Raw genomic sequence first — 9,498 nt, 5'->3', positions numbered from 1 at the left:
ATCAACCTCTCCTTATCTCTGTAACCCCTACAGTCCCCCTGTTCAAACCCCTTGCTCACCCCCTCTCCATCTCTGTAACCCCTACACTCCCCCCTCCTGCTCAAACCCCTCCCTCACCCCCTCCTTATCTCTGTAACCCTACACTCCCCCTCCTGTTCAAACCCCTCCCTCACCCCCTCCCTATCTCTGTAACCCCTACACTCCCCCTCCTGTTCATACCCCTTCCTCACCCCCTACTTATCTCTGTTACCCTACACTCCCCCCTCCTGTTCAAACCCCTCCCTCACCCCCTCCTTATCTCTGTAACCCCTACACACCCCCTCCTGTTCAAACTGCTCCCTCCCCCCTCCCTATCTCTGTAACCCCTACACTTCCTGTCCGTCTGTTCAAACCCTTCCCTCACCCCCTCCCTATCTCTGTAACCCCGACACTCCCTGTCTGTCTGTTCAAACCCCTCCCTCACCCGCTTCCTATCTCTGTAACCCCTACACACCCCCCTCCTGTTCAAACCCCTCCATCACCCCCTCCTTATCTCTGTAACCCCTACAGTCCCCCTGTTCAAACCCCTTCCTCACACCCTCTCCATCTCTGTAACCCCTACACTCCCCCCTCCTGCTCAAACCCCTCCCTCACCCCCTCCCTATCTCTGTAACCCCTACACTGCCCCTCCTGTTCAAACCCCTTCCTCACCCCCTACTTATCTCTGTAACCCCTATACTCCCCCTCCTGTTCAAACTCCTCCCTCACCCCCTCCCTATCTCTGTAACCCCTACACTCCCTGTCCGTCTGTTCAAACCCCTCCATCACCCCCTCCCCATCTCTGTAATCCCTACACTCCCCCCTCCTGTTCAAACCCCTCCATCACCCCCTCCTTATCTCTGTAACCCCTACACTCCCCCCTCCCTCACCCCCTCCCTATCTCTGTAACCCCTGCACTCCCTGTCCGTCTATTCAAACCCCTCCATCACCCCCTCCCCATCTCTGTAATCCCTACACTCCCCCCTCCTGTTCAAACCCCTCCCTCACCCCCTCCTTATCTCTGTAACCCCTACTCTCCCCCTGTTCAAACCCCTCCCTCACCCCCTCCCTATCTCTGTAACCCCTACACTCCCCCTCCTGTTTAAACCGCTCCCTCACCCCCTCCCTATCTCTGTAACCCCTACACTCTCCCCTCCTGTTCAAACCCCGCCCTCACCCCCTCCCTATCTCTGTAACCCCTACACTCCCTGTCCGTCTGTTCAAACTCCTCTCTTGTCCCTGTCATCCTGTTGCACCCTTTCGCACCTTCTCTTTATCCCTGCCTCCTGTAGTTTGTTCTCTCCCCCCTCCTGCCCTCTGCTACGCTCTCCCCGTTCCACCACCCTCCCTTCTTTCAGTCTCTCACACTCTCTATCTCTCCGAGTTGGGCACTCTCTCTCTATTCTCTCCCTCTTGCCGTCCCTAGTGGCTCTCGTTCAGCACACGTGCTTCACTTCTCAACCTTTACTCTCTCAGTAGCAGATGAAGGCCATTTGGCCCACCCAGTCTCATCATAGCTGATTTATTAACCTTTTCAACCCCCTCCTCCTGCTTTCACTTTTGATGTCCTGACGAATCAAGAACGTGTCAACCTCCACTTTAAATATACCCAGTGACTTGGTCTCCATGGCTGCCCGTGGCAACGAAATCCTCAGATTCACCAGCTCCTCATCTCTGCTCCAAATGGACACCCATCTACTCTGAGGCTGTGCTCTCTCACCCTAGACTCACCACTATAACAAACTTACTTTCCATATCCACTTTATCCAGGCCTTTCCATGCTCGACAGGTTTCAATGAGATCCCTCCTCATTCTAAACTCCGAGTGCAGGCCGAGAGCCATCAAACGCTCCTCAAACACGAACCCTTATTATTCCCAAAATCATTCTCGTGAATCTCCCCTGGACTCTCTCCATTTCTGAATAAAGGGGCACAAACCTGCTCACTATACTACAAGTCAATCTGACCGAGGCGTTAGGAAAGCCTCAGGATTACATCTTTGCTTTCATATGAACGCGACATTGCATCTGCCTTCAATACCACTGACTCAACCTGCAAGTTAATCTGCACAAGCCTCTTCGCACCTCTGATTTTCCAACGTGTTCCCAATGAAGAAAATAGTCTACACTTCTATTCCTTCTCCCAAAGTGCATGACCATACACTTCCTGACACTGTATTCCATCTGCCACATCCTTGCCCATTCTCTCTAATATGTACCTATCCCTGGGTGAGACCCACACCAGGAGCACAATGCACAGTTTCCGTCTCCATATCTCCCGGGGTCAGACCCACACCGGGAGCACAATGCACAATTCCCGTCTCCGTATCCCCAGGTCAGACCCAGTCCGGGAGAACCATGCATAGTTCCTGTCTCCGTATCCCTGGGTGAGACCCACACCAGGAGCACAATGCACAGTTTCCGTCTCCATATCTCCCAGGGTCAGACCCAGTCCAGGAGAACTGTGCACAGTTCCCGTCTCCATATCTCCCGGGGTCAGACCCACACCGGGAGCACAATGCACAATTCCCGTCTCCGTATCCCCAGGTCAGACCCAGTCCGGGAGAACCATGCACAGTTCCTGTCTCCGTATCCCCGGGTTAGACCCACACCAGGAGCACCGTGCAGTTCCAGTCTCCGATCCCCGGGTCAGACCCACACCAGGAGCACCGTGCAGTTCCAGTCTCCGATCCCCGGGTCAGACCCACACCAGGAGCACCGTGCAGTTCCAGTCTCCGATCCCCGGGTCAGACCCACACCAGGAGCACCGTGCAGTTCCAGTCTCCGATCCCCGGGTCAGACCCACACCAGGAGCACCGTGCAGTTCCAGTCTCCGATCCCTGGGTCAGACCCACACCAGGAGCACCGTGCAGTTCCAGTCTCCGATCCCCGGGTCAGACCCACACCAGGAGCACCGTGCAGTTCCAGTCTCCGTATCCCTGGGTCAGACCCACACCAGGAGCACCGTGCAGTTCCAGTCTCCGTATCCCTGGGTCAGACCCACACCAGGAGCACCGTGCAGTTCCAGTCTCCGTATCCCTGGGTCAGACCCACACCAGGAGCACCGTGCAGTTCCAGTCTCCGATCCCTGGGTCAGACCCACACCAGGAGCACCGTGCAGTTCCAGTCTCCGATCCCTGGGTCAGACCCACACCGGGAGCACCGTGCAGTTCCAGTCTCCGATCCCTGGGTCAGACCCACACCGGGAGCACCGTGCAGTTCCAGTCTCCGATCCCGGGGTCAGACCCACACCGGGAGCACCGTGCAGTTCCAGTCTCCGATCCCTGGGTCAGACCCACACCGGGAGCACCGTGCAGTTCCAGTCTCCGATCCCGGGGTCAGACCCACACAGGGAGCACCGTGCAGTTCCAGTCTCCGATCCCGGGGTCAGACCCACACCGGGAGCACCGTGCAGTTCCAGTCTCCGATCCCTGGGTCAGACCCACACCGGGAGCACCGTGCAGTTCCAGTCTCCGATCCCTGGGTCAGATCCACACCGGGAGCACCGTGCAGTTCCAGTCTCCGATCCCGGGGTCAGACCCACACCGGGAGCACCGTGCAGTTCCAGTCTCCGATCCCTGGGTCAGACCCACACAGGGAGCACCGTGCAGTTCCAGTCTCCGATCCCTGGGTCAGACCCACACCGGGAGCACCGTGCAGTTCCAGTCTCCGATCCCTGGGTCAGACCCACACCGGGAGCACCGTGCAGTTCCAGTCTCCGATCCCTGGGTCAGACCCACACCGGGAGCACCGTGCAGTTCCAGTCTCCGATCCCTGGGTCAGACCCACACCGGGAGCACCGTGCAGTTCCAGTCTCCGATCCCTGGGTCAGACCCACACCGGGAGCACCGTGCAGTTCCAGTCTCCGATCCCTGGGTCAGACCCACACCGGGAGCACCGTGCAGTTCCAGTCTCCGATCCCTGGGTCAGACCCACACCGGGAGCACCGTGCAGTTCCAGTCTCCGATCCCTGGGTCAGACCCACACCGGGGAGCACCGTGCAGTTCCAGTCTCCGATCCCTGGGTCAGACCCACACCGGGAGCACCGTGCAGTTCCAGTCTCCGATCCCTGGGTCAGACCCACACCGGGAGCACCGTGCAGTTCCAGTCTCCGATCCCTGGGTCAGACCCACACCGGGAGCACCGTGCAGTTCCAGTCTCCGATCCCTGGGTCAGACCCACACCGGGAGCACCGTGCAGTTCCAGTCTCCGATCCCTGGGTCAGACCCACACCGGGAGCACCGTGCAGTTCCAGTCTCCGATCCCTGGGTCAGACCCACACCAGGAGCACCGTGCAGTTCCAGTCTCCGATCCCTGGGTCAGACCCACACCAGGAGCACCGTGCAGTTCCAGTCTCCGATCCCGGGGTCAGACCCACACCGGGAGCACCGTGCAGTTCCAGTCTCCGATCCCTGGGTCAGACCCACACCAGGAGCACCGTGCAGTTCAGTCTCCGATCCCTGGGTCAGACCCACACCAGGAGCACCGTGCAGTTCCAGTCTCCGATCCCGGGGTCAGACCCACACCGGGAGCACCGTGCAGTTCCAGTCTCCGATCCCTGGGTCAGACCCACACCAGGAGCACCGTGCAGTTCCAGTCTCCGATCCCTGGGTCAGACCCACACCAGGAGCACCGTGCAGTTCCAGTCTCCGATCCCTGGGTCAGACCCACACCAGGAGCACCGTGCAGTTCCAGTCTCCGATCCCTGGGTCAGACCCACACCAGGAGCACCGTGCAGTTCCAGTCTCCGATCCCGGGGTCAGACCCACACCGGGAGCACCGTGCAGTTCCAGTCTCCGATCCCTGGGTCAGACCCACACCAGGAGCACCGTGCAGTTCCATTCTCCGATCCCTGGGTCAGACCCACACCAGGAGCACCGTGCAGTTCCAGTCTCCGATCCCTGGGTCAGACCCACACCAGGAGCACCGTGCAGTTCCAGTCTCCGATCCCGGGGTCAGACCCACACAGGGAGCACCGTGCAGTTCCAGTCTCCGATCCCTGGGTCAGACCCACACCAGAGCACCGTGCAGTTCAGTCTCCGATCCCTGGGTCAGACCCACACCAGGAGCACCGTGCAGTTCCAGTCTCCGATCCCTGGGTCAGACCCACACCAGGAGCACCGTGCAGTTCCAGTCTCCGATCCCTGGGTCAGACCCACACCGGGAGCACCGTGCAGTTCCAGTCTCCGATCCCTGGGTCAGACCCACACCGGGAGCACCGTGCAGTTCCAGTCTCCGATCCCTGGGTCAGACCCAACACCGGGAGCACCGTGCAGTTCCAGTCTCCGATCCCCGGGTCAGACCCACACCGGGAGCACCGTGCAGTTCAGTCTCCGATCCCCGGGTCAGACCCACACCGGGAGCACGTGCAGTTCCAGTCTCCGATCCCCGGGTCAGACCCACACCGGGAGCACCGTGCAGTTCCAGTCTCCGATCCCCGGGTCAGACCCACACCGGGAGCACCGTGCAGTTCCAGTCTCCGATCCCCGGGTCAGACCCACACCGGGAGCACCGTGCAGTTCCAGTCTCCGATCCCCGGGTCAGACCCACACCGGGAGCACCGTGCAGTTCCAGTCTCCGATCCCCGGGTCAGACCCACACCGGGAGCACCGTGCAGTTCCAGTCTCCGATCCCCGGGTCAGACCCACACCGGGAGCACCGTGCAGTTCCAGTCTCCGATCCCGGGTCAGACCCACACCGGGAGCACCGTGCAGTTCCAGTCTCCGATCCCCGGGTCAGACCCACACCGGGAGCACCGTGCAGTTCCAGTCTCCGATCCCCGGGTCAGACCCACACCGGGAGCACCGTGCAGTTCCAGTCTCGATCCCGGGTCAGACCCACACCGGGAGCACCGTGCAGTTCCAGTCTCCGATCCCCGGGTCAGACCCACACCGGGAGCACCGTGCAGTTCCAGTCTCCGATCCCCGGGTCAGACCCACACCGGGGAGCACCGTGCAGTTCCAGTCTCCGATCCCCGGGTCAGACCCACACCGGGAGCACCGTGCAGTTCCAGTCTCCGATCCCCGGGTCAGACCCACACCGGGAGCACCGTGCAGTTCCAGTCTCCGATCCCCGGTCAGACCCACACCAGGAGCACCGTGCACTGTTTCCCATCTGCATATCCCTCTCTCAGACCCACACTGGGAGTACTGTACACAGTTCCCATCTTTATAACCCTCTGGGTCAGGCCCACATTGGAAATACCATGCACAGTTCCTGTCTCTGTATCTCTGGGTCAGACCCACACCGGGAGCACCATGCATAGTTCCTATCACCATAACCTCCTGGTGAGACCCACACCAGGAGCACCATGCATAGTTCCCATCACTGTAATCCCCTGGGTCAAACCCACACTGGGAGAACTGTGCACTGTTCCTGTCTCTGTATCCCTGGTTCAGACCCACACTGGGAGCACCGTGTATAGTTCCTGTCTCCCTATCCCAGAGTCAGACCCACAACGGGAGACAGTGCATTCTCCCTGTTTGGCTATGGGGTGGAGTGGGTGACTTGGTGGTTCTGTGACTGAAACAACATCACAAACTGTCCAAACAACTCTCCACCTTCCCCAAACAAAAGCCAGATATCAGTCTGGGAACCACCCTCCCACTAACTTGAACCTTCTGGGGAGGGTGCAGTGTTGGGCTCGGCACAACAATAGTTTCTGCACCGTAGAGCTCTATGACTCCATTCGTGTAGGTGTCTCATAGTCTCCTTGGCCCAGTGTCTGTCCTAGCCATAACTTACTCTGCAATTCTTCCCTTCTGCAGCACAATGTCCGTCTCCCTCCGCTCCCCGTGCACGATGTCTATCTCTCTCCATTCCCCATACACAATGTCCATCTCCCTCCATTCCCCGTACACAATGTCCATCTCTCTCCATTCCCATACACCATGTCCATCTCCCTCCATTCCCATACACAATGTCCATCTCCCTCCATTCCCCATATACCATGTCCATCTCCCTCCATTCCCCATACACAATGTCCATCTCCCTCCATTCCCCGTACACAATGTCCATCTCTCTCCATTCCCCGTACACAATGTCCATCTCCCTCCGTTCCCCGTACACAATGTCCATCTCCCTCCATTCCCCGTACACAATGTCCATCTCCCTCCGTTCCCCGTACACAATGTCCATCTCCCTCCGTTCCCCATACACCATGTCCATCTCCCTCCATTCCCCATACACAATGTCCATCTCTCTCCATTCCCCATACACAATGTCCATCTCCCTCCATTCCCCATGCACAATATCCATCTCCCTCCATTCCCCGTACACAATGTCCATCTCCCTCCATTCCCCATACACAATGTCCATCTCCCTCCATTCCCCGTACACCATGTCCATCTCCCTCCATTCCCCGTACACAATGTCCATCTCCCTCCATTCCCCATACACAATGTCCATCTCCCTCCGTTCCCCATACACAATGTCCATCTCCCTCCATTCCCCGTACACAATGTCCATCTCCCTCCATTCCCCGTACACAATGTCCATCTCCCTCCGTTCCCCGTACACAATGTCCATCTCCTTCCATTCCCCATACACCATGTCCATCTCCCTCCATTCCCTGTACACAATGTCCATCTCCCTCCATTCCCCGTACACCATGTCCATCTCTCTCCATTCCCCATACACAATGTCCATCTCCCTCCATTCCCCATACACCATGTCCATCTCCCTCCATTCCCCATACACAATGTCCATCTCCCTCCATTCCCCATACACAATGTCCATCTCTCTCCATTCCCTGTACACCATGTCCATCTCCCTCCGTTCCCCGTACACAATGTCCATCTCCCTCCGTTCTCTCCATGCCCTGCAAATCTATGTGTCTGTCGAAGAGCCTCTTGAACTGCTCTATTGTATCTGCCTCCACAGATTCCAGACACCCACCACACTCTGAGTAAAAAAAAACTTGCCCCTCAGCTCTCCTTTGAACTTGCCCCCTCTCACCTTAAACACACGCCCCCTGGTATTAGACATCTCCACCCTGGGGAAACAGATACCATCTGTCTGGACTATCTGTGCCTCTCAATGTTATAAACCTCAATCAGATCTCCCTCAGCATCCGCCATTCCACAGAAAACAACTCAAATTTGTCCACCATCTCCTTATAGTTCGAGCTCTCTAATCCAGGCAGTGTCCTGGTGAACCTCTTCTGTACCCTCTCGAAAGCCCCCCGCTTCCTGTAACAGGAGACCAGAACTGCATACCCTGCCTCATGCAGCTGGATCCTGGACTTCCTGTCAGATCGCCGGCAGGTTGTAAGAGTGGGCTTCGTCACCTCCACCCCTCTGACTCTCAACACAGGAGCTCACTGTGTACTGAGTCCCCTCCTTTACACCCTGTATACCCATGACTGTATCGCCACCCACAGCTCCAATCTGCTAATTAAATTTGCCAACGACACTACATTGTTTGGCCTAATCTCAAACAATAACGAGGTGGCCTACAGGGAAGAAGTCATCTCTCTGACACAGTGGTGTCAAGAAAACAACCTCTCCCTCAATGTTGCAAAAACAAAGGAGCTGGTTGTGGACGACAGGAGGAATGGAGACGACTAACCCCTATTGACATCAATGGATCTGGGGTTGAGAGGGTGTCTGAAGAGAGGATGCTGTCCAAGTTGCATGCCATCTTGGACAATGTCTCCCATCCACTACATAATGTACTGGGTGGGCACAGGAGTACATTCAGCCAGAGACTCATTCCACCGAGATGCAACACAGAGCGTCATAGGAAGTCATTCCTGCCTGGCATAATTTACAGATTATTATTTAATTATTATGGTTTTGTATTGCTATATTTATACTCTATTCTTGGTTGGTGCAACTGTAACGAAACCCAATTTCCCTCGGGATCAATAAAGTATGACTATGACTAAACAGCTTCAATTTCCTCGGCATCCACATCACCAAGGGCCTCACGTGGTCTGTACACACCAGCTGCGTGGTGAAAAAGGCCTCTCCCAGCCCGTTGAGGAAGTTCAGTATGGGCCCCTAAATCCTGAGAACTTTTTTTACAGGGGCACAACTGAGAGCATCCTGACTGACTGCATCACTGCCTGGTATGGGAACTGTACCTCCCTCAATCGCAGGACTCTGCAGAGAGTGGTGCGGACAGCCCAGCGCATCTGTAGATGTGAACTTCCCATGATTCAGGACATTTACAAGGACAGGTGTGTAAAAGGGCCCGAAGGATCATTGGGGACCCGAGTCACCCCAGCGACAATCTATTCCAGCTATTACCATCCGGGAAACGGTACCACAGCATAAAAGCCAGGACCAACAGCTCTGGGATAGCTTCTTCCACCAGGCCATCAGACTGATGAACTCACACTGATTTGAGTGTGCTCTATATTACATTGACTGTTCTATTTATTATAAATTACTATGGTTGCACATTGCACATTTAGACAGAGATGTAACATAAAGATTTTTACTCCTCATGTATGCGAAGGATGTAAGAAATAGAGTTAA

This window comes from Mobula birostris, unplaced genomic scaffold (genome assembly GCF_030028105.1).
Source record: "Mobula birostris isolate sMobBir1 unplaced genomic scaffold, sMobBir1.hap1 scaffold_1834, whole genome shotgun sequence".
Lineage (NCBI taxonomy): Eukaryota > Metazoa > Chordata > Chondrichthyes > Myliobatiformes > Myliobatidae > Mobula > Mobula birostris.
This window is presented reverse-complemented; position numbering follows the sequence as displayed.